The following is a 27,182-nucleotide window of genomic DNA, read 5'->3' as shown; positions in this document are numbered from 1 at the left end:
AATCATGTTAGGGCAGGAGGAATATTCTCAATAGTGGAACACCTTTGACATCAGGATGGAGAGTTTACTGTTCTGGGAAGATAGAGTGCAGCCTTTCTCAAATGCAAGGAAGTAGGCTTGGTAAACTTCAAATGGCTATTCTGCTTCTTAAGGCATAATGTCTGGGCTCCTAAAGGATTCTATTAAATCACAGTTTTCAATGAATATTTAATCACATTTTATAATAAAACATTTTATTTAACATGTACTTGATTGACTTTCAGCCTTTTTATGTTTTAATCTAGCTTTCCATTCCATCTCCATGCAATTTCATCCCATCCCATCCTATCATATTTCATTCCTTTTCATTCTATTCCATCCCATTTCATTCCATCCCTCTCCACAACTACCAGTTGAGTATCTACTCTGTACATAGCATTGTTGGGTGCTCTGAGTTAGAAGGTGAAGTGAGCATTGTAAACCTTCAATGAGCATAGCATCCAATTGGAGAGACCGATCATATGAAACAAATAGTAAATAACATAAACACACATAAAACTACATGATCATTTATTTTTATTTATTTATTTATTTATTTATTTATTTTTGAGACGGAGTCTCGCTCTGTCACCCAGGCTGGAGTGCAGTGGCTGGATCTCAGCTAACTGCAAGCTCCGCCTCCCGGGTTTACGCCATTCTCCTGCCTCAGCCTCCCGAGTAGCTGGGACTACAGGCGCCTGCCACCTCGCCAGGCTAAGTTTTTTTTGTATTTTTAGTAGAGACGGGGTTTCACTGTGTTAGCCAGGATGGTCTCGATCTCCTGACCTCGTGATCCGCCCGTCTCGGCCTCCCAAAGTGCTGGGATTACAGGCTTGAGCCACCGCGCCCGGCCTACATGATCATTTATAAATACACAGTCAGTATCCAAAAGAAAGGAAATGTAGGCTTAAGTGATTAGATGTGACTTTAGGCAAAAGATGAACTTAAATTCAGACCTGATAGATGAGGAAGTTTTGTAAAAACAGAGAGGAAGAGGGAAGGATTTCAGGATAAGGGAAGCAAATGAGTAAAGAAATGTACAGTTGACGGGGGAATCAATTGTCTCTCTCATATGCTTGTCACAGTCCATAAAATGGAAACCTCTACTCTGCTGAGAGTATTGAAGAGAATGTGTTCATTCTTTTTTATTCTTCTTACACAACGTTCTCCGTGTGAACATAAATTACTTACCTGAGTGGTGAACTGTTAGACTGTGACAACCCTGGGTCCATGCTTCTCTACAGGACTGCGCTGATGGGTTAGAAATCATTCGGTCTGTGAGCCATTTTTTTAATTGGCCCATCTATGCTTGACAAAGTGTGAGGCAGGCCAAGTTTCCCTGCCTAGCTGAGCACCTTCTTTGCAGATCCAGTTCCCCTTGCGTGGGTCCGAAGATCTAGATTTGGGGTAAAGAAGTAGAAAGTCCATTCTGGCTTTAGATTTCAGCCATACTTGCCAAGGCCTCTTTAGTTAGAAATGAAACTGGTGTTTTGATCCCTATTCTATTCCTATATACTTTTACCAATTGTTCCAAAATTCAGAGGGACAGACTATAAATAATCATCACTTGAGGACCACAGCATAAGGGATTCATGAACATAGAATATTTGAGGTGGGTGGAAGTGAAAGAGATAATGAACAGAAAAGACTAGTCAGTCAGAGAGCCTGTGGCCAAAAAAAAAAGATGATGAGCTTGGATTAGGAAGGAAGGAAAGACAGACTGCAGAAGGCCTTGGTTGCTAAAATATGGATGGAAATGGTCACAGCTTAGCTGCTACAAGAGTGGTAAAAAATTAACTTCAACACAATGAGCTATTGTAAAGATGCTTTCAAAGAATGGGAGAGGCTAACTCTACTTGAAACGTGTGTGAGAAGATGAAGCCTGAGGAGGGTGGAATAATCTTGAAAGGTTTTACAGAGAGGGAACATTCCAAAAGCCAAAGATAGTCCTGTGTGTCAGCAGCATCTCTCCCCACTGCCCACCACCATCTCCAGCCCAGCAGCTGCTTGGGAGACAGCAAAAGATGAGCCTGAAAAAGCAGGCAGAAGAGAGTGTTAAAGAGGTTGTGTTAGTCACTGGAGGCAGGAAGAAGCCTATGGAGTTTATTTCATTGTACAAACTCGTACACTGTGGCACAGAAAATTTAGGAGCCATGAGAATGTGTCCCCCCAGGGCCAGGAACAGACACACCCACCATGTGAAACCTGAAATGACCTTAGTTGGAAAGAGTTCTTTGAAGAGGAAGAGAGGCTGCTTTGCTCTGGATTCTACATGCAGTATGGATTTCTCCACTCAAGGCTTTCCTTGGAGGTGCCTGCTTGTTATTCTTTTAGTGGGCACCTGCTGCTACTGGTGCCAGGAGAAGCTTTAGAAGGAGTACAGTGTCTGCAGAGAGGCTGCAGTTAAGATATGTTTTTGACTACAAACAAAAAATGGAAGCAGAGATGGGGGAAAGGGAGAATTTGCTGCCTAGCTTTACAACTCAGTCACGACTGGTTTCTCTTTTCCTTTCTATTATTTTCCTAGCTGTCTGTATCTCATAGCTTAATTAATGGGAAACATTGCTGAGAGTCCTTGAATATTAACAAAAGTCCATTCCTCTGGAAGACAGGATGTGGAAGTGATTTTAAAAATCTTTAAACTTGGTGGTTATCTTAAAATATCTTTAAGAGGAGAATGGAGGATAAAACAAGAAACCTGAACTCTGCTCATATATCACTTTTCCAGTACCACCTTATTTAGCAGGGCACTCTCCAGCTTATTCATCTCACTTCCCACTCCAGTCCTTGGCCCTTTCCAATAGACTCTATGATTTATTATGTTATTTACTGTTTCTCTCTCACCTGAATATAAATTACTTGAGAGCAGAAATTTTTGTGTTTTATTCGCAATTGTAATCTCTGTGCCTAGAACACTGTCTGGTACATAGAAAACATCAATTAATATTTGTTATATTTCTTTCATTTTGTATGAGTGAAGAAAGTGCAGGAGACACAGCCCCCTCCCCACCCCTATACCCTCAGTGTCTACCCTTCAGAGAACACTAGCCTGACCTACAACTGCCAGCACTTTTATGTCTTTACCTAAGGAATTTCTTTGGCCATCACAGCCTGTTCTCTTCAGCACATGACAGGCCAGAAGGCAAAGAATTAACACTCTCCAGGTGGAGCCATCAGCTACTGGCTGACAGGAGTTGGTGAAATAAAACCTCAGCTTCCCTCCATCCTCTCATTTGGTATAACTCTGAGGTGTATAACTCTGAGGTGCATGTTCTACATGAACTTCCTTAGTGCAATTAAGCTCTAGTTGCCTACGGGGACACTTTCTTGAAACACATATCTTGTATTAGTTTTCTTCCCTACCCTGTCTCATTTTCCCACTCCCCTGTTAGTGTTTCCTGGGATCACCTCTCAAATAAACCATTTGAGCTCTGTCTTATTTCAAGGGCTAATCCTAAGGGAACCCAAACTAGGATATAAAGTGTTCAAAAACGTTTAAACTAATTCATGATTATGTTCTTATATACCTTTTATGCCTATTGGAGTAGGCAGGAAACTGATAGGTTGTAGCTGAATTTTGCCTGAAAACGGTGTGTGTGGGGTGTGTGTGTGTGTGTGTGTGTGTGTGTGTGTGGCAATATTTGAATACATTCACATAGGTGGCATGTACTTGACATTCACACATTTTCCCAGAGTTTCCACCATTCTCTATTGTATTACCTCTACTGACTTCACAAACTTCACTACCTGCCTGGATTTTGTAGACTAGAGGTCTACAAACTTTTTCTATAAAAAATAGCAAATAGTAAATATTTTAGGTTCTGTGGGCCGTGTGATCTCTGTCACACCTACTCAATTCTGTCATTGTAGTGTGAAAACACTCATACAATACCTAAATGAATGAATATGGTTGTGTTCCAATAAAACTTTTTTATGGACACTAAAATTAAAATTTCATATAATTTTCCTGTGTCACAAAATATTATTCTTTTGATTTTTTTCAACCTTTTAAAAATGTAACAGTAATTCTTATTTCCAGAGCTGTACAAAAACAAGCAAAAGGTGGTACTAGCCAGTGAGCTATAGTTTGCCTACCCCTGCTATAGGCATTCACATTGAAACTATTGGCTCTGAGGAGTATGTTCTGAGAGGTAGCACACTGAATTAAAAAGCACAACTAAAAAGGCTTTGATGTTATATCCATACAGTGGAATATTATTCAGCAATAAGAAGACATGTATTTACACATATTACAACATGAATAAACCTTGGAAACATTATGCTAAGTGAAAAAAGTTAGTCACAAAAGACCACATATTGTGTAGTTCTGTTTATATGAAATGACCGGAATAGGCAGATCCATCGAGACTGAAAGTAGATTGGTGGTTGCCTAGGGCTGGGGGTGTGTGGGATGGAGAAACAAGAAAGTGATGATTGAGTAGGGTTTCTTCTTGGGATAATGAAAATGTTCTGAAGACTGTGGTGATGGATAAACTCTGTAGACATGTTAAGATCCATTGAATTGCACACTTTAAATGAGCGAAGTTTATGGCATGTAAATTATATTTCAATAACACTGTTTCTAAACAAGGCTTTGATGTCTAGCAAATTTGGATTTGAGTTCTTACTATTTAATATGCTTGCCATGTATGAGCCAAATGAGTTGTACAGGTAAATCTAAGGAGGAAGGGGAGGAAGAAGGATGAATCCCTTGTGTCTAGTTCCTCATTCAAGTGAGAGCATAGAAGTGAGAGTGAGGAGTATTTTAGTCTAGGGAGCAGAGCGAGTAAAGTACAGCAATGAATAATAATAACTTTTCCTTATGGAGCACTTGCTATATGCATCACCAGGTCCTGTACTAGGTATTTTGGTTCCATTATCTTTTATTTTTCAATTCTTCATGGTAGTTATTATTATCTCTATTTTGCAAAAGAGAAGACCAAGACCTAGAAGGACTAAATGATTCACCCAAGATCACCCAGCCTAGTAAGTCCAGACATAGACTCCAAATCAAGGTCTGTCTTCATCCAGAGATTATACAACTTCCAATAATAATAATATATTAATCATAGAAAACACTTGAATAAGGCTTGTTTTGTGCCAGACATAATTCTAAACTCTTTGCATATATTAGCTCATTTAAATAAAACTGAGGGAATGCTGGCTGAAAAAAATTAAAGTGTATTAAGGACTGATTGAAAAAGGGAGATTTGAAAAAGGTATTTCTTAAAGTTCTGTAAGTTTCCTAAAATTGAAAAATCAGATATCATCATTATCTGTGTGTGAATTAGAATTTTCCTTGGCAGGATATTATTAGAGTTATTTACCTTAGCTGGCATGGCTAGGAAGAATTAAAATATTAGGCTGCTTGTAAATTGCTGAAGTTAGCCAACAAACCATTTTACAGTATTTTTGAACTTTATCTTGTAGCCAAAGAGCAATACTAACGTTTATGGCAAAGGCCATACTAATGTTTAAGTTTCAGATAGTAAATAAGCTTGGCTCAAACATGTGTTAAACACTAAAGATAATTTTGGTCAGCAATGCACATTCTGAAAAATATGCCTTGATTTCTTAAAAGTGGCCCTAAAAGTAAGGTAGGCAGTCGAGATCCCCCTTTACCATATTTCTAGTACTGAGTCTTAGAATAAACTCAGTGAAGGAGATTTGAGTCCCTCTAGTTCTTAAAAGTCTGTGGGAGAGGGACCAGGTAAAAGCTAGCTTTGCTCTAATGAACAGGATCCTTGCAGTTCTATGCACTATAAAATGTCTGAGTCATTGTCATGAACTGAGAGTCATAGTAAGTTTTTTAGCCTTTCAGTTAGGCTCATGCTTTGAGTGTTAAAGCCCTAACCTTTGGCTCTCCATAAACTGGAAGAGATAGGGGTTTATCCATCGATATCACCCTGGTAGCCATAAGCCACACCCATCCTCCAGAGAAAGAATGCCAAAGTCTAAGTGAAACTTCAAACTTGGAACCAGAGCTCTGGAATTTCATGCCGCTTCTCTTTTCCTGTCTGGTCTACTCATTCAATGTATAGTCCCTCTCCTCCTTTTAAGTACTTGATATCAAAGAGAACTGTTGGTATGGTTAAAGAGAATTGAAATGTTATGCTGTATATAAGTATATAAATTACTCAAGTCAGCCAAGAAACCAGTTTGCAATATTTTGAACTTTATCTTAAAGCCAAAGGGCAATCATTGAAGTTTTATGAATATAGGACTGACATGACATGTTTTAGAAATATGACTCTTTGTCCTGTGTGAGTAATAAATTGGAAGGGATACTAGAGAATAAATGTGGGAATAGTACTGCCTGGCTATTATTGTAATGTTCCTAGTTTGATGATGTGTATTGCAGAACCAGGCTGAGGCAGTGAATATGGAAAAGAAGGGTGAGATCTAAAGATCTAAGAGATAATGTGAAGAAAGAGCTAGTAAAAGGATATGTTTGGGGAGAGCCTGGTGAGACATAGATATCAAAGGTGGCTTTGACATTTAGAGCTTGGGAAACCTTCCTGCCTTTTCCCACCTTAAAATAACCCTGGGAAGCAACTTGTTAATAGATAATTTAGCATTTTGATGTCTCCTAAGGGGTAGAGAAATTGACAAGTAAACTTAACTCTTCTGAATTATGACAATAAATATGCTCTTGGGGGCATGTATAATGTCCTGGTTTGCAGCCACGAGAGACCTATGCTATAGTTCTTCTATTGAGGGCATTACTACAAATACTTTGAATGGTTAGAACATTCAGAAAATAATAGACCCATTATGGTGAGAACCCGCTCCCAAAGGTTAACGTGGGTTCTTTTCTATTTCCTATGCATCTCGGCTGGTTTGAGAAATAAAGGGAAAGAGTACAAGAGAGAGAACTTTTAAAGCTACGTGTCCAGGGGAGACGTCACACGTCGGCAGGTTCCGTGATGCTCCCCGAGCCGTAAAACCAGCAAATTTTTATTAGTGATTTTCACAGGGGAGGGAGTGCACGAATAGGGTGTGGGTCACAGAGATCACATACTTCACAAGATAATAAAATATCACAAAGCAAGTGGAGGTAGGGTGAGATCACAGGACCACAGGATGCGGCGAAATTAAAATTGCTAATGAAGTTTCGGGCACCCATTGTCATTGATAACATCTTATCAGGAGACAGGGTTTGAGAGCAGACAACCTATCTGACCAAAATTTATTAGGAGGGAATTTTCCTCCTCCTAATAAGCATGGGAGTGCTACAGGAGACCGGAGACCGGGGCTTAGTTCATCCCTTCAGCTTCGACCATAAAAGGCGGCCACCCTCAGGGGGCCGTTCATAGACCTACCCTCAGGGTGCATTCTCTTTCTCAGGGATGTTCCTTGCTGAGGAAAAGAATTCAGCAATATTTCTCCTATTTGCATTTGAAAGAAGAGAAATATGGCTCTGTTCCGCCTGGCTCACCCGCGCAGTCAGGCTCCAAGTCTTATCTCCCTGGTTCCCTGAAGATTGCTGTTATCCTGTTCTTTTTTCAAGGTGCCCAGATTTCATATTGTTCAAACACACTTGCTCTACAAACAGTTTGTGCAGTTAACGCAATCATCACATGGTCCTCAGGCGATATATATCCTCTTCAGAAGATGACAGGATTAAGAGATTAAAGTAAAGACAGTAAAGACAGGCATAGGAAATCACAAGGGTATTGATTGGGGAAGTGATAAGTGTCCATGAAATCTTCACAATTTATGTTCAGAGATTGCAGTAAAGACAGGAATACGAAATTATAAAAGTATTAATTTGGGGAACTAATAAATGTCCATGAAATCTTCACAATTTATGTTCTTCTTCCGCGGCTTCAGCCAGTACCTCCGTCTGGGGTTCCTGACTTCCTGCAACAACCAATCTCAAGAGATAAGCTCCTTGGTGTCCAAATGATAATCCATTTGGCTGTACTTTCTGAAAGTGGTGATGAAGAGAATGTTCATTGTGAGATTTCTAGGAACACATGTTACTTCTCAATTTTTGCAAAGGAAAATTAGTTACCTTTGCCAGTTTTCTAACCCTCTGGGTATATGGGAGAAAAGAGAAGAAGCTGTAACTTTGGTTTGTCTCTGCTCAAAACTAGATGGTTTCGAGTTTTCCTAGCTGCATTTGACTACTCACGGTGTCCTAAATCCTTTGTAGACACTGTGGTACAGTATGCATTTATTTTTCCTCTTTTTAAGGATTTATCACAGGCCTTAAGGTCCTTTATTTTTTTCTATCCTTCTAAGAATCAAATATTTTTCTCCTTCTTTTAATTGTTAACTATAGTAGAATAGAGTATTAAATTCAACATAATGTCCCTGAATAGTTGATGTCCTTACATTTTCTTACATTTAAAAAGGTGATTTCCTCCCATTTTCAATGTAATTTTTGTGACACTAGGAATTTTACGATGTTGAATTGGGTACTGTGTCATATAAATCGCAAAAATCTTGCAGAAATGAGGAAATTAGAGCTCACTTAGGAATGTACAATTAGATGAATGGGAAAGCATTTAGAAGACTAGAATGAGAAAAATATGTACATGAAAATACTACTTTCAAAAATCAGGGGACAGAGAGAATAACTCTTTTAATTGGGGAAGAGAGAACAACAAAAAAAAGTGTTTCATGCTACCCAAAATGTTAGCTTTCCAATTTACCTGGTATGAATGATTCTTCTTAGGTGTGAACACCTATCTGTTTCTATGATGTAAGTTGAGGAACAGCAAAATGCATAAGCGGGCTACTGCCCCATCATGTTCCGACTCTGACATCATTCCAGGTATCTATACCCTGTTGGTACCTGACGGTACTGCAATGGAATTGGCTCCCATGGTGACACTGATTCCTTGAAGCCAGGATACTAATGTTCAGGTTATGTCTGTGAATCTGAAGTTGAAAAGTCACTAGGATTGAGGGGTCAAAAAAATGCACAGAATAGGTTGTTGGATGGGTCATCCACAAGGACTCTGGGGTCACCCAAGAGGATAACGTGATTTGGGAAAGAAAGGCTGAGCCAGATGTCAAAGTCTTTAATACATGGGAAGTTATACTCAAAGAATCAGTTGTTAACAGTGATGATGAGGAAGAGATGGTTTTATGAGAGGGGGAAGATGATGACATTTATTGTAAATGAGGGAGCAGAGAGTCAGGCTTCTCCAGATTTATTTATAGGCATTGGATCATGTGATCATGGGAGTTGGTAAGTCCAAAATCTGTAGGGCAGACCAAGAGGCTGGAAACTCAGCCTGGAGCTGATGCAGTAGTCTTGAGGCAGAAATTCTTTTTCTCCAGGAAACCTTATGTTTTACTCTTAAGATCTTCAACTAATTAGATGAGTTCCATTCACATTATCTAGAATAATCTCCCTTATTTGAAGGCAGCTAATTATAGATGTTAACCACATTTACGAAATACCTTCACAGCAACAGCTAAGATTATTGTTTGATTAAATAATGAAGTTCAATAGCCTAGCAAACCTGACACATAAAACTAACAATTACAATGGAGAAGGAGAAACAAGAGCTTATAAATAAGATTGAGAGTTAGATAAAACAGACTGAGAATGTTTTCATTGTTTCAGTGGCCTTACTCAAAGTAAAAGTACCCCTCTTCAGTTATATATTTCCCCTCTATTAAAAATCTAGTTAGCAATCTTCTCATCAATTTCTCCTTTGTTTCATTATTTTATAATCTCTGTTCACTAATACACAGAAGACAATACAGAATGGTATAAAATCTGTCCTGATGGTAATCAAATTTCAAATGCACTGGAAATTTAAGAAGTATCTTTATAAAGTTAATCCTTTGTAAAGGTATTTGGTAGTCTGTTTCTGGAAATACAGCTAACTAAAAATCCTGAAAAATATTGTATCACAAAAAACTAGACATCCCTGATAAATATAGCAAACACTTTACATTCACATAAAAGCTAACAAGAGATGAATACAAATGTCAAAGGGCCAGAAAATAAAAGCTGAAAAATTGTTGGGTATATATGCTAAATTTGCAAGGATATCAAGAAAAGAATAGAAAAATGAATTTTTTTTCATTGAATATAGAAGGAAAGAAATTTAAAACTCAATTAATTAAAAATATATATACAGAGAAGTGATGTCAGCAAGATGACATAATAGGAAGTCTAAGACATTGTTCTCCCATAGAAACACCCATTTAATAATGATATATGGGCCAAAATACTTTTATGAGATTTGAGAATCCAGTTAAGAAGCTATAGTACCCCAGGCAAGCATAAAAACCGAGAACAGCTATATTGAAATAGATAAGAAGAGCCCTTTTATTTTACCAGTGTCAGCACTTCCCTAAGTCAGTACAGCTCACTCCTGAGAATGCCCCAGTTCATGGAAGAGAAGAGAGGACTGTGTGTCCAATGTTCTGGCTTTTGAAGGGCTGCTCAAGGTACGGGTTTCTGTCTTGCCTCATTTGGAGTGCTAATACAACTGATATCATTTAGATGTTTAGGGACTGCTGAGAACAATAAGAGCAGGGGACAGTTTGCTGCAAAAGGCATGGCTTGACACAACTTGGAGAAGGTGCACAACTTGAGACTTCTCCTCAGAAGACAGAGAGAGGAGCAATGGAGCATTGTTCAGCATTCTGGCTTTTTAGAGGGCTATTTGAGGGACTGATATCTGCTGTATTGACTGACTGAGGATGTGGCCAATTACTTGGTGGCTGATGTGAACAGGAGAGAGTAAAGTGACTTCCTGCTATAGAAATAGAGAACTTTCAGTGCCACAGATAGACACAAATCTTGAGCCAAACTGATTGGCGAAGTTCTTACCTTGTACAAAGCCAGTCTATAAACACTAGTAGAAATGGCCATTTTTTCAAATGTGCAGATCCTGACAAAAAGTTATAAAATACACACACAAAAAAAACAAAAACAAAAACAAAACAGGGAAATGTGGTCCAAAAGAGGAACAGAACAAATCTCCAAAAACCAATCCTAAAGAGTTGAAGATACATAAACTATCTGTCAAAAATTTAAAATAATCATTATAAAGATACTCTATGAGCTCAAGGAAATGATGCATGAACAAAATGAGAATATCAACAAAGAGACAGAAAATATAAAAAGAAACAAACAGAAATTTTGGAGCTGAAGAATACAATAATCAAACTGAAAATTCACTAGAGGGATTAAACAGCAGCATTAATAAAACAAAAGAAAGAATCAGTGAACTTGAAGACAGTCCATTTGAAATTACTCAGTCAAAGGAACAAAAAAGAATGAAAAAGAGTAAAGAAAGCTGTAGGGACTTGTAGCATATTACCAAGCCAATTAATTTATGCAGTATGGAAGTTAAAGAAGGAGAAGAAAGACAGAAAGGGCCAGAAAGATTATTTAAAGAAATGATATCTGAAAGCTTCACAAATCTGGAGAAGGAAATGAACATCCATATTCAAGAAGCTGAAAAACACCAACTAAGATAAATCCAAAGAAATCCCTGTCGAGACACATTATAGTCAAATTGTCAAAAGTCAAAGAGAAAATGTTGAAAACAGCAAGTAAAAAAGTGACCCACCATGTACAAAGGAATCATCATAAGACTATCAGAGGATTTTTCATGAGAAATCTTGCAGGCCAAGTAAGAGTGGGATGATATAGTCTATGTGCAGAAAGAAAAAACAAAAAACGTGTCAACCACGAATACTATATCCAGCCAAACATTTTTCAAGAATGAAGGATAATAAAGACATTCTCAGATAAACAAAAGCTGAGGGAGGTCATTATCACTAGACCTGCCCAAAAAGAAATGCTAAAGAAAGTTCTTCAAGCTGGAATGAAAGGACACTAAACAGCAACATAAAAGTATAAAGCATTAAGTACAAAGCATAAAGCATTACAGAATACTGTAATACTGTAACAGTGGCATGCAAATCACTTTTAATGCTGCTATAGAAATTAAATGACAAAACTATAAAGAATAACTACATCTTTAAAATATGTCATAAAAATAAAATTTGTGACATAGATAACATACAGAGTGGGAGGAGAGATGTAAAAGGGTAGAGTATTTTCATGAGATTGAAGTTGTTATTGGTTTAAAATATATTGTTATAACTATACAATGTTTTATGTAAACCCCATGGTAACTACAAAGAAAATACTTACAGAATATATACAAAAGAAAATGAGAAAGAAATAAAGCATGCCATTACAAAATTACAAAAATTTCAAAGAAACACAAAGGAAAACAGCAAGAGAGGAAAAGAATAACAAAAAAGCTAAAAGGATAGACAGAACACTTAACAAAATATCAGTAGTAAGTCCTTTCCTATCAATAATTACTTTAAATGTAATGAATTAGAGCTCCCAATCAAAATAGAGTGGCTGAATGGATTAAAAATTATCACACTCTATGTTGTCTATAAGAGATTTATTTTAGATTTAAGGTTATACAGACCCAAAGTGAAAAGATGCAGATGACATTACTATATATTTAGAAAACCGCATTGTCTCAGTCCAAAATCTCCTTAAGCTGATAAGCAACTTCAGCAAAGTCTCAGGATACAAAATCAATTGGCAAAAATCGCAAGCATTCCTATACACCAATAATAGAGAGCCAAATCATGAGTGAACTCCCATTCACAATTGCTATGAAGACAATAAAATACCTAGGAATAAAACTTACAAGGGATGTGAAGTACCTCTTCAAGGAGAACTACAAACCACTGCTCAAAGAAATAAGACACAAACAAATGGAAAAACATTCTATACTCATGGATAGGAAGAATCAATATTGCAAAAATGGCCATATTGCCCAAAGTAATTTACAGATTCAACACTATCCCCATCAAGCTACAATTGATTTTTGTCACAGAATTAGATAAAACTACTTTAAATTTCATATGGAACCAAAAAAGAGCCCGTATAACCAAAACAATCCTAAGCAAAAAGAACAAAGCTGAAGGTATCATGCTACCTGACTTCAAACTACACTACAAGTCTACAGCAACCAAAACAGCATGGTACTGGTACCAAAACACATATATAGACCAATGGAACAGAACGGAGGCCTCAGAAATAATGCCACACATCTATAACCATCTGATTTTTGACAGACCTGAAAAAAATAAGCAATGGGGAAAGGATTCCCTATTTAATAAATTGTGCTGAGAAAACTGGCTAGCCATATGCAGAAATCTGAAACTGGACCTCTTCCTTACACCTTATACAAAAATTAACTCAAGATAGATTAAAGACTTAAATGTAAGACCTAAATCCATAAAAATCTTAGAAGAAATCCTAGGCAATACCATTCAGGACATAGACATGGGCAAAGACTTCATGACTAAAGCAAGAAAAGCAATGGTAACAGAAGCCAAAATTGACAAATGAGATCCAATTAAACTAAAGAGCTTTTGCATAGCAAAAGAAAACATTATCAGAGTGAACAGGCAACCTACAGAATGGGAGAAAAATTTTGCTATCTCTCCATCTGACAAAGGGCTAATATCCAGAATCTATAAGGAACTTAAACAAATTTACAAGAAAAAAACAAACAATCCCATCAAAAAGTGGGCAAAGTATATGAACAGACACTTCTCAAAAGAAGACATTTATGCAGCCAACAAACATATGAAAAAAAGCTCATCATCCCCAGCCATTAGAGAAATGCAAGTCAAAACCACAATGAGATACCATTTCATGCCAGTTAGAATGGCAATCATTAAAAAGTCAGGAAACCACAGATGCTGGAGAGGATGTGGAGAAATAGGAGTGCTTTTAAGCTGTTGGTGGGAATGTAAATTAGTTTGATCACTGTGGAAGACAGTGTGGTGATTCCTCAAGGATCTAGAACCAGAAATACCATTTGACTCAGCAATCCCATTACTGTGTATATACCTGAAGGATTATAAATCATTCTACTATAAAGACACACACACACGTATGTTTATTGCAGCACTATTCACAATAGCAAAGACTTGGAACCAACTCAAATGTCCATCAATGATAGACTGAATAAAGAAAATGTGGCACATATACACAATGGAATACTATGCAGCCATAATAAAGGATGAGTTTATGTCCTTCGCAGGGACATAGATGAAGCTGGAAACCATCATTCTCAGCAAACTAACATAGGAACAGAAAAGCAAACACTGCATCTTCTCATTGAGAAGTGGGAGTTGACCAATGAGAACACATGGACACAGGGAGGGGAACATGACACACCACGGCCTGTCAGGGGGTAGGGGGCTAGGAGAGGGATAGCATTAGGAGAAATACCTAATGTAGACGATGGGTTGATGGGTGCAGCAAACCACCATGGCACGTGTATACCTATGTAACAAACCTGCACGTTCTGCACATGTATCCCAGAACTTAAAGTATATAAAAAAAAGAAACACACTGAACAATGGAACAGAATACAGAACCCAGAAATAAATCCATGCATACACAGTCAATTAATCTTTAACAAGGGAGTCATACTATGTGATAGGGAAAGGACAGTAGGTTCAATAAATAGTGTTGGGAAAACTGACTATCTTCATGCATAAGAATAACATTTTACTCTGTCTTACACTGTACAGAAAAATCAATTCCAAATATTAAAGACAAACATAAGAACGGAAACTGTAAAACTACTAGAGGAAACATAGGGAAAAATCTTCGTAACATTGGTCTTAGCAATGATTTAGTAGATATAACTCTAAAAGCACAGGCAATAAAAGAAAAAATAGATAAGTGGGACTATATCAAACTAAACAGTGTCTGCACAACAAATGAAACAATCAATAAATTAAAAATGCAACCATGGAATGGGAGAGAATATTTACAAATCATATATCTGATAAGGGGTTAACATCCAAAATACATAAGTCCTATAACTCAGTAGCAATAAAACAATAACCCAATTAAACAATTGGCAAATGGCTTGATTAAACACTTCTCAAAAAGGACATACGATGAGCCAACAAATATATGGAAAGACTTTCAGCATCACTGATCATCCAGGAGATGCAAATAAAAATCACAATGAGATACCCCCTCACATCTGTTAAGATGGTCATTGTTCATTATTTAAACACACACACACACAGACACAGACACACACATGAGAGAGAGAGAGAGAGAGAGAGGCAGAGAGAGAAAGAGAGGCAGAGAGAGAAAGAGAGAGAGATCTGAAAATCCCAAGTGTCGGCAAAGGCATGGAAAAAATTGTAATCTTTGTGCACCATTGGCTGGAATGCAAAATGGTATATTCACTATAAAAAACAGCATGAAGTTTCCTAAAAAATTTAAATAATATTACTATATGATTCAGCAATCCCACTTCTGGATATTTAACCAAAAGAATTGAAAACAGGATCTGAAAGAAATATTTGCACTCCCATGTTCACTGTAGCATTATTCACAATAGTCAAGAGGTGGAAACAACCTAAATGTTCATTAATGGGTGAATGAATAAAGAAAATGTGGCATACACGTACAGTGGAATATTGTTCAGCCTTACGAAAGAAGAAAATCCTGTGTTATGCTACAAGATAGATGAGCCCTGAGGGCATTATGACATGTGAAATAAGCCAGTCACATAAGGACAAATAATACATGATTCCACTTATGTGGGATATTTAAAGCAATAAATTAACAGAAGCAGAAACTAGAATAATTGTTTCCAGGGGTTAGAGTAGAAGGGGAAATGGCCAATTTCTTTTTAGTGGATATAGAGTTTAGTGGAAATAGAGTTCATTTTTTAATTACCAAGTTCAATTTATTTAGGGATGTTGTTTAACATTTGAAGATCATATAATAAATTCAAATTGAAGGAGTGAAATTACATGATCATTTCAATGGAAGGAAAAAAAGTTGATAAAATTCAAAGTCCATTATGATAATAGCTTTTAGCAAACTAAAAATATAACTTTGTAATTCTGACAGAGGATAGCCATACTAAATCTATGGTGGATGTCTGATTTAATATTTAAAAATAAGGATAATTTCTTTTTTTGGCTTTTAAAAATTGTTATTTCCGTAGGTTTTGGGGGGAACATATGGTATTTGGTTACATGAGTAACTTCTTTAGTGGTAATTTGTGAGATTTTGCTGCACCTATCACCCAAACAGTATACATTGAACCCAATTTGTGGTCTTTTATCCCTCACACCCCATCCTTACCTCCGAGTTTCCAAAGCCCATTGTATCATTCTCATGTCTTTGCATCCTTGTAGCTTAGCTCCCACTTATAAGTGAGAACATGTGATGTTTGGTTTTCCATTCCTCAGTTACTTCACTTAGAATAATAGTCTCCAGTTCCATCCAGGTTGCTGCAAATGCCATTAATTCGTTCGTTTTCATGGCTGAGTAGTTTCCCATCATATATATATATAAAATCACAATTTCTTTATCCACTCATTGATTGATGGGCATTTGGGCTGGTTCCATATTTTTGCAATTGCAAATTTTGCTGCTGTAAACATGCATGTGCAAGTATCTTTTTCATAAATGATTTCTTTTCCTCTGGGTAGATACCCAGTAGTGGGGTTACTGGATCAAATGGTAGTTCTACTTCTAGTTCTTTAAGAAATCTCCACATTGTTTTTCATAGTGGCTGTACTAGTTTACATTCCCACCAGCAATGTAGAAGTGTTCCCATTTCATCCATGCCAACATTTATTCTTTTTTTATTTTTTCATTATGGCCATTCTTGTGGGAGTAAGTTGGTATCACATTGTGGTTTTGATTTGCATTTCCCTGATCATTAGTGATGTTGAGCACTTTTCCATATGTTTGTTGGCCATTTGTTTTTTTGTTTTTTTTTTTTTTTTTTTTTGAGACGGAGTCTCGCTCTGTCGCCCAGGCTGGAGTGCAGTGGCCGGATCTCAGCTCACTGCAAGCTCCGCCTCCCGGGTTCACGCCATTCTCCTGCCTCAGCCTCCCGAGTAGCTGGGACTACAGGCGCCCGCCACCTCGCCCGGCTAGTTTTTTGTATTTTTTTTAGTAGAGACGGGGTTTCACCGTGTTAGCCAGGATGGTCTTGATCTCCTGACCTCGTGATCCGCCCGTCTCGGCCTCCCAAAGTGCTGGGATTACAGGCTTAAGCCACCGCGCCCGGCCTTTGTTGGCCATTTGTATATCTTCTTTTGAGAATTGTCTATTCATGTCTTTAGCTCACTTTTTGATGGGATTGTTTGTTTCATTCTTGCTAATTTGTTTGAGTTACTTGTAGATTCTTGATATTAGTCCTTTGTCAGATGTATAGATTGTGAAGATTTCCTCCCACTCTGTGGGTTGTCTTTGTACTCTGCTGACTGTTTCTGAGTTTGTTCATTTACAATGAAAAGTTCTGTAAATTTGTTATAGTTTAGTCATTTAAGATAAAAATGTTCTGTAAATTTGTTGTACTTATAGTTGACAATACAATACTGTACACTTAAACTTTGAGTGTGAATTTTCTATTTTTTTACTTGCTTTTTACCAAAATAAAAATAATAAAGTGAAATAAGTATTATAAATAAATTACTGCTTGCCAAAGAAGGCACAATCTAGAAAAAAGCAGAAACACAGACAAACAAAAAAAAAAATGGTAGAAATAAATCCAGATATATCAGAAATCACAATAAATGTGAATGAAGTGCATTTTCTGGTTAATATATGGAGATTTCCAGATTCAATAAAAAACTAAGATCCAGGTATATACTCTTTAGGAAATAAATATCTAAAATATAATAATACAGAACGGTTGAAATAAAAGAATGGAAAAATGTATACTGGCCTATAATATCAAAAGAAAGCTTGCATAGCTACATGATTTCACATTTAAGTAAGATTTAAGGTAAAAATTATTACTAGGATTAAAGAGTGTGTGTAAAAGTTTAAAATTACCCAAAGGAATAAAAGCATCAAAAAATATATTGCAAAACTTGACAACCTTTTAAATTGAAATTTGCAACATCATGATGGAAGAGTTTTACTCATTTATCAGTAATTAAGCATAAGTACAAATAAATAATTAAACTTATAGATGATTTGAAAAACAGAATTAAACAATCATGATCTAAGAAATTTATGTTAAATTTTACAGTGAAGAGACTAGTGCAAAATATGGTAAAATAAAATATTTCATTTATGAAAATGAACCATATTCTGTGATATAAAGCAAGTCTCAACACATTTCAAATAATCTTAGCTCATAGAGACGTCAATCTCTGATCATGATTCAATAAAGTTAAAAATAAGCAAGATAACTAATACCTCCAAACTTCTGGAAATTAAAACACACAGATATATCCATAAACATACACTATTCTAAACAACTCACAGACAAAGGAGAAATCATAAATGGGTATTAGAAAATGGAACTAAAAAATGAAAGATTTTATATTAAAATATAAAAATGATGAAATGATGGATACACTTAAAGTAGTATGTAAAATAAAATGTATAAGATTAAATCAATATCTTTGAAAAAGAAGGAAAGATGAAATAAAAATGAGCCAGATGAGGGTCCAAAATAAGATATTAAAAAAAGGATAACAGAATATATCCACAATAAATATAGAGAAGAAAATCAGAAAATGTGAGTGAATGACGTTAGCCAGACAGCCAACTAGAAGCTCTTAGCACTCTCTGTCCCCGCTCCCCCCCACACAAAAACAATAAAAAAACTACATTTTGACCAAAACAACTAGACAAGAGCTCTGGGGAACAGCAAAAATGCATCAGAAGTCCTGTAAAGTACAGAAACCCAAGATGGCTGCATAGGGAAGGGGAGGAAATATTTTGCCTCTGTCACTCCATTCCTTCGATTAGAATTACCTCAGAACCAAGTGGGATTCCTTCTTGCAGCACAAAGGTAAGCAAAAGGACCCCAGCAGTTCCCATCACCACTGCAGACACCTGCCATCTTCACTAGCAGAAACTCCCGCATTCCTCACAGGCTCTGAGTCTAGCTCAGGGAGCTTCCTAGAGCTACCCTCAGAGAAGGAGATGATGCTGTGTCCTACCACTTCCCCTCTCCCTGTGGCCTGTGCTGCACCATCTTGGAATTGGAGCCACTACTAGAGTATGTCCTGCTCTAGGGATGAGTAGCCATTTCACCCCTCCATCTCTGAGGTTTTGCTGCCACTTCAGCACAATTGCCCAGTAGCAAACCATCCTTGACACAAGGTGCTGCTATGTATTACCCCCTAGGGCCAAACTACCATGAAGCTGCTTCATTCCACCCCCATCCCAATCACTGATACACCCTCCCTTTAGGGCTGAGCTAAATTGGAACTCAGCTTCCCAGAGACCGCTGGTTTCCTGCACACTGGAGCAGATGCACTTGTGGCACCACAGCCAAGGTAGCATCCTGTCTCTCAGGAGCTCTGAGCCCCCAGCATACCAGAGAGGTTGCACCTCCAGTGCAACAGCTAACATAGAAACCTCCTCATCTGGGATCTGGAGGTGCCACCAACCCATGTAGCCACACTTTCTGGGAACAAGCAGATTCAGTGCCTTATGTCCTAGGGAATCAAATCTTGGGTAAGATGTCCTAGGCCACCCTCCAGACCAAATAACCACCGTGCTCACCTCCCTGGAAGTGGACTAACTCCTCACAGCCTGAGCTGCTAAGGTGCCCTGCCTCTGAGCAGTGGGGTCATTGCTTTGCTTCTTCTCCCGGGCCCAAACCACAACAACATCTTGACATTCTTGGGTCTGTGCTGCTGCTGCACCCATCCTCACAGAACCTGGGATTATGCTGTGTCTCACCCTTTTAGGGTCCAGGGTTACCACTTTGACTTTCTTTTTAAGTTTTTCTTTAATTTTATTCATTTATTAATTTTAATTTTTATTTTAGATTCAAAAGGTACATATGCAGGTTTTTTACAAGAGTATATTGCATAACACTGAGGTTTGGGCTTCTATTGCACCTGTCACCTATAGTGAATATAGTACTCAATGGGAAGTTTTTCAGCTCTTGCCTACCTCCTTCTTTCCCTGCTTCTAAAGTCCCCAGTGTCTATTATTCCCATCTTTATGTCCGTAAGCACCCAATGTTTATCTCCCACTTACAAGTGAGAATATGTGATACTTGGTTTTTTGTTTCTATGTTAGCTAACTTAGGATAATAGCCTGTAGCTGCATCCATGTTGTGGCAAAGGGCATGATTTCATTATTTTTAATGGTTGCATAGTATTTTATGGTGTATAAATACCACATTTTCTTTATCCACTTCACCCCTGATAGGCATTTAGGTTGATTCTATCTTTTCTTTTCTTTTTCTTTTTTTTTGAGTCAAAGTTTCACTCTGTCACCCAGACTGGAGTGCAGTGGTGTGACTGCAGCTCACTGTAACCTCTGCCTCTAGGGTTCAAGTGATTCTCCTGCCTCAGCCTCCCAAGTAGCTGGGACTATAGACATGTGCCACCACAACCAGGTAATTATTTTGTACTTTTAGTAGAGACAGGGTTTTGCTATGTTGGCCAGGCTGGTCTCAAACTCCTGACCTCAGGAGATCTGCCCGCCTCGGCATCCCAAAGTGCTAGGATTACAGGTGTGAGCCACCACGCCCAGTCAGATTCTGTTTTTGCTACAGTGAGTAGTGCTGTGATAAACATACATGGGGTACATGTGTATTTTTAGTAGAAGAATATATATTCCTTTGGGTATATGCCCAGTAAAAGAACTGCTGGATTGAATGGGAGTTCTATTTTTAATTCTTTGAGAAATTTCCAAAACTGCTTTTCACGGTGGCTGAACTAATTTACATTCCCATCAACAGTGTATAAGCATTTTCTTTTCTCCACGATGTTGCCAACATCTATTATTTTTTCACATTTTACTAATAGCCATTGTGACTGGTGTGAGATGGTATCTCATTGTGGTTTTGATTTGCATTTCTCTGATGATTAGTGATGTTGAGCATTTTTTCACGTTTTTTGGCCACTTGTATGTCTTTTTCTGAGAAGTGTCTGTTCATGTCCTTTGCCCACTTTTTAATGGAGTTATTTGTGGTTTTTTTCCTCATTGTATTGTTTACTTTCCTTCTAGATTCTGGATAATTTTGTTTGGATGCACAGTTTGCAAATATTTTCTCCCATTCCGTAGCTTGTCTGTTTACTCTGTTGACAATTTCTTTTACTGGGTAGAAGCAGAGCTACTACTTTATGGTACTTCATCTTACAGGGTCTGAGCTTCTACCGTGCCCTGTTCATTCTGGGTCCTGAATTGCAATTGTACTCTGTTCTCCGGGGCCCAACCCTCTGGGGCACCCTTTCTTCCCTAGAGCTGTGACAGTGCTGTACCCTGCAGGGTCAGAACCACAGCTACATTCCAGTCCCTTAGGCCTGAACTGTTAAGGTGTGTCTCAGAGGAACAGCTTAGTTACATCCACTCATGCCTTGGAAAGCGAAACTGTGCCTCAAGTCCCAAGTGATACAGTAGCTTCACAAGCCCAGGAACCCAGCTCCATAGCTGCTCTGAGCACCTGTGCTCTGGATCTCCTTGCCACTTGTAGCTGCCTTTGGTCTGTGGCTGACGTGAGACCAAGAGAGATTATCTCAGCTAAGACTTCCGACTGTGGGGAAAATAAGAACAGAAGAATCCCTAAAACCCTTGCCCTAATAACCTACACAGCCACCATCATTGCTACAAACCTATGCAGCTTAGACCACTGAGTCACCTGCAGTCATTGATGACATTGATCACAACCAAAGGAACTGCATAAAGACAACACTACTGCATTTACACATAATCAGAACCACTGCATCTTTCCTAATCAGCACTCTCAGGCTTGTCTGCAGGTGAAAGTCTTTCCCTATGAAAGCCACTCTATAGAATCTGGAAGAAGTGATTGTGCCACCAAATGTGCAGATATCAACACAGTGATACAGGAAACATTTAAAAAAGCAACGGAATATGCCACTACCAAAGGAACAAAATAGTTCTCCAGTAAGTGGCCTCCTCCCCCATGGGAATTTACAGATTGCCTGAAAATGAATTCAAAATAATGATCTTAAGGAAACTGAGTGAGATATAAGAGAACACAAATGGACAATTTCAGTGAAATTAGGAAAACAATTTAGGATCTGAATAGGAAATTCAACAAAGACATAGATATGATTTTTTAAAAAGTAAACAAATCTTGGAGCTGAAGAATTCATTCAATGAAGTAAAAATTCAACAGAGAGCTTTAACAGCAGACTGGAGCAAGCAGAAGAAAAAAAAATCTTGAAAATAGGTCTTTTTAAATTTATTTATTTATTTATTTTAGAGACAGAGTCTTGCTCTGTCATCCAGGCTGGAGTGTGGTGGCGCGATCTCAGCTCACTGCAAGCTCTGCCTCCTGGGTTCACACCATTCTCCTGCTTCAGCCTCCCAAGCAGCTGGGACTACAGGTGCCCGCCACCATGCCTGGCTAGTCTTTTGTATTTTTAGTAGAGGCGGGGTTTCACCATGTTAACCAGGATGGTCTCAATCTCCTGACCTCATGATCCACCCTCCTCAGTCTTCCAAAGTGCCAGGATTACAGGTGTGAGCCAGTGCGCCTGGCTGAAAATAGGTCTTTTAAAATTACTTAGAGTGAAAAAAAGAACAAAAGAGAGTGAAGACAGCTTATAGGACATATAGGACTCCATTAAATGAACATATTTTCACATTATGGGAATTACAGAGGAGAGGAGACAGAGAAAGGGACAGAAAAATTATTTAATGAAATAATTGCTGAAAACCTCTCAAGTAGTGGGACAGATTTAGACATTCAACCATTAAATATAAAAGCCCCCAAACAGATACAACCCAAAAAGATATTCTCCAAGGCATAATATAGCAAACTCTAAGAAGCCAAATACAGAATTTTTAAAGCAGCAGGAAAAAAGTGTCAAGTCAGATATATGTGAATACCCATTAGACTATAAGTGGATTTCTCAGCAGAAACATTGAAAGCCATTAGAGAATGGGATGATATAGTCAAAGTGATGAAAGAAAAAAAAACCCTACTAACCAAGAATATTGTACCCAGCTAATCTGTCTTTCAGAAATGAGGTAGAAATATTTTTTCAGACAAGAAAAAGCTGTAGGAATTCATCATCACTAGACCTTCTCTAGAAGAAATACTTAAGGCATTTCTTCAAGTGGAAATGAAAGAGCAATAATTACTGTCATGAATAGATATGAAAGTATAAAACTCATTGGTAGAGGTAAATACATAGTCGAATCCAGAATACTCCAATTCTGTAATGGTGGTGTATAAGTATCTCTAGTATGAAGGTTAAAAATGGAAAGGGTAAAAAATAACCAAAGCTACAATAAGTTGTTAAGAAACACACAATATAAAAAGGTATAAATAGTGACATCAGAAACATAAATTGTGCCAGCCTGGGCAACAAGTCTCTACTAATTTTTTTTTTAATTACCCAGGCATCATGGTACATGCCTGCAGTCTCAGCTACTCAGGAGGCTGAGGTGAGAAGATTGCTTGAACCCAGGAGTTTGAGGCTTTGGTAAGCTATGATCCTATAATTGTACCACTGTACCCCAGCCTGGGTAAGAGAGAAAGACCACATCTCTAAAAAAAAAAAAAGTTTTGAGTGGGGTATAAAAGTCTAGCATTTTTATATGCAATAGAATTTAGGTTGTTATTAGCTTAAAAATAGTTGATTATAGCTCTAAGATTTTTTTTTTTTTTCTGAGACATAGTCTCGCTCTGTTGCCCCAGGCTGGAGTGCAGTGGCGAGATCTCAGCTCACTGCAAGCTCCGCCTCCAGGGTTGATGCCATTCTGCTGCCTCAGCCTCCCGAGTAGCTGGGACTACAGGTGCCCGCCACTAAACCCAGCTAATTTTTTGTATTTTTTAGTAGAGACGGGGTTTCACTGTGTTAGCCAGGATGGTCTCAATCTCCTGACCTCGTGATCTGCCTGCCTCGGCCTCCCAGAGTGCTGGGATTACAGGCATGAGCCACCACACCCGGCCAATGTAAGCCTTACGTTAACCACAAAACAAAATACCACAGCAGATATACGAGTGGTAATGAGAAAGGAAACGAAGATTTGCACTACAAAAACTTATCAAACTACAAAGTTAGACAACAAGAAAGGAAAGAAAGATCTGCAAAACAACCAGAAAACAATGAACAAATTGGCAATAGTAACTCTTAACTATCAATAATAACCTTGAATGTAAGTGGATTAAACTCTCCAATCAAAAGACATGGAGTGGCTGAATGTACAACAAATCAAATAGACTATATGCTGCCTACAAGATATCTACTTAAAATTTAAGGGTGCACATTGGCTGAAAATGAAGGGATGGAAGAAGATATTCCATGCAAATGGTTACCAAAACTATCACAAGAGACAGAGTCATTATTTAATGATAAAGAGGTCAATTCATCAAGAGGACATAACAATTATAAATATATATGCACCCAACATTGGAACATCTAGATACATAAATCAAATATTAATGTACATGGAGGAAGAACAGCAATACAATTCAATACTTCAATTTGAATAACGGGTAGATCAACCAGAAAAAAAATTAATGAGAAAATATTGGACAGAAATGTACTTTGACCAAGTGGACCTTAACAGACATATACATAATTGTCCACTCAACAGTTTTACCTCAAGGAACTGGAAAAAGAAGAACAAATTATCCCAAAATTAGCAGAAGGAAGTAAGTGATAAAAATCTGAATAGAAAGAAATAAAATAGAGAACAGAAAAACCATAGAAAAAAATTATAAAACTAAGAGTTAGTTTTTTAAAAAAATAAACAAAATCAGCACCCCCTTAGCTAACCTAAGAAAAAAAGAGAGAAGACTGAAATAAATACAATAATAAAGAAAGTGAAGAAATTACAACAAATGCCTCAGAAATAAAAAGATCATAACAGACTATTATGAAAAATTATATACCAACAGATCGAATAACCTATAGGAAATGGACAAATTCTCAGAAAAATACAACCTACCAAAATTGCATCAGAAAGAAATACAAAGTGTGAACAGACCAATAACAAATAAACACATGAAAGAAGTAATAAATAAAACCTTCCAAAATGAAAAGCTCAGGACTACGTAGCTTCACAGCTGAATTCTATCAAACATTCAAATAATTACTACTAATATTTCTTAAACTTTTCCAGAAAAGAGTTAGAAGAAATACTTTCAGACACATTTTATGAAGTCCCCATCACCTTGATAACTAAGTCAGACAATGATATCATAAGAAAATAAAACTACAGGTCAGTCTCTCTGATAAGCATTGATGCAAAAATCCTCAATAAAATATTAGCAAACTGAATTCAACAACACATCAAAAAGAGTATGCATTATCATCCAGTAGAAACAGAATAGACTGCCCAGCAATAAAACTAAATGTATATAGTCACCTAATTTTCAATAAGGTAAACCAGAAGACACAACAGGGAAAGGATGGTCTCTTCAATAAACGGTGCTACAAAAACTAGATTTCTACATGCAAAAGACTGAATCAGACTCTTATCTTACACCATACACAATAATCAACTCTAAATGGCTAAAATACCTAAATGTAACATAAAACTGTAAAACTACTAGAAGAGAACATACAGGAAAAACTCGTTGACATTGGACCTGACAATGATTTTTTGGATATCATCCCAAAAGTTAAGTCCACATAAGCAAAAATGAATAAATGAGACTACATAAAACTAAAAATCTTCTGCAGAGCAAATGAAACAACAAAATGAAGCAGAAGCCTATATACCAGAACAAAAATGCAAATTATATATCTGATAAGGATTTAATGTCCAAAATTTATGAATATCTCATACAATTCAATTGTAGAAAAGCAAACCAATTAAAAGATGGAAAAAAAAGAACAAATTAACATTTCTCAAAAGACATAAAAAACACCAACAGGTATATGAGAAGGTGCCCAATATCATTAATAATCAGGGAAATGTAAATCAAATACACAGTGAGATATTACCTCACACCCATTAAGATGGCTATTATCAAAAAGCCAAAAGATAAATGTTGGTGAGGGTGTGGAGAAAAGGGAACTCTTATGCACTATTGGTGGGAATGTAGATTGGTACAGCCATTGTGGAAAACAGTATGGAAGTTTCTAAAGAAATTAAAAACAGAACTACCATATGACTCAGCAATCCCTCTTCCGGGCATATGCCCAAAGGAAGTGAAATCGTCACCATTTAAAGATATCTGCACACCCATGTTTATTGCATCATTACTCACAATAGCAAAGATAGGGAAACAACCTAAGTGTCCATCAACAGAGGAGTGGACAAAGAAAATGTAGTATATATACACAAAAGAATATTATTCAGCTCTTAAAAAGAATGAGATCTTGCCATGGACAACATGGATGAGCCTGGAGGACATTATGCTAAGTGAAGTAAGTCAGACACAGAAGAAAAAATATTATATAACCTCACTTTTATGTCAAATCTTTTTTAAGACTTAAATATACAGAGAATAGAGAACAAAAGAGTGGTTACCAGGGGCAAAAGTGGGGAGGTAGTGAGGAAATCAGAAGATATTTGTCAGAAGATACAGAGTAGCAGATATGTTATAATAAGTAAGTCTAGAGATGTAATGTACAACATGAGAACTATAGGTAACAAAATTGTACTGTATTTAAGATTCGTGCTAGATGAATAGATTTTAGCTGCTGTTGCCAAAACACAAAAACAAAAACAAGAAAAGTGGCTATGTGAGATGATGGATATGTTAGTTTGCTTCACTATAGTAAACATTTTTGGCTATATGTACGTATCTCACAACAATCATGTTGTATACCTTAATGCACAATACAAATTTATTTTTTAAAGTTAATTTAAAAAAGAAAATTCTAGCAAGGATTTTTGTAAAAATAGACAAGCCTTCTTGTAAAATTTATATGGAAAGGCACAGGCACTGGGATAGCTAAAAGAATCTTGAAGAAAAGAATAAAGTGGGAGGAATCATTCTACCCAACTTAAGGCTTACCAAATAGCTACAGGAATCAAGACAGTGTGGTATTGGCAAAAGGATAGGCACATAGATCAAAGGAACAAGATAGAGAACTAAGAAATAGGACTATTGTCTAGAATATGTAAATAACTCTCAAAGCTCAATAGTAAAAAACAAATAATATAATTAGAAAATGGGTAAAAGACAGACATTTCACTGAATAAAATATACAGGTGGCAAAGAAATATATGAAAA

Source organism: Macaca mulatta, chromosome X (genome assembly GCF_049350105.2).
Source record: "Macaca mulatta isolate MMU2019108-1 chromosome X, T2T-MMU8v2.0, whole genome shotgun sequence".
Taxonomy (NCBI): domain Eukaryota; kingdom Metazoa; phylum Chordata; class Mammalia; order Primates; family Cercopithecidae; genus Macaca; species Macaca mulatta.
This window is presented reverse-complemented; position numbering follows the sequence as displayed.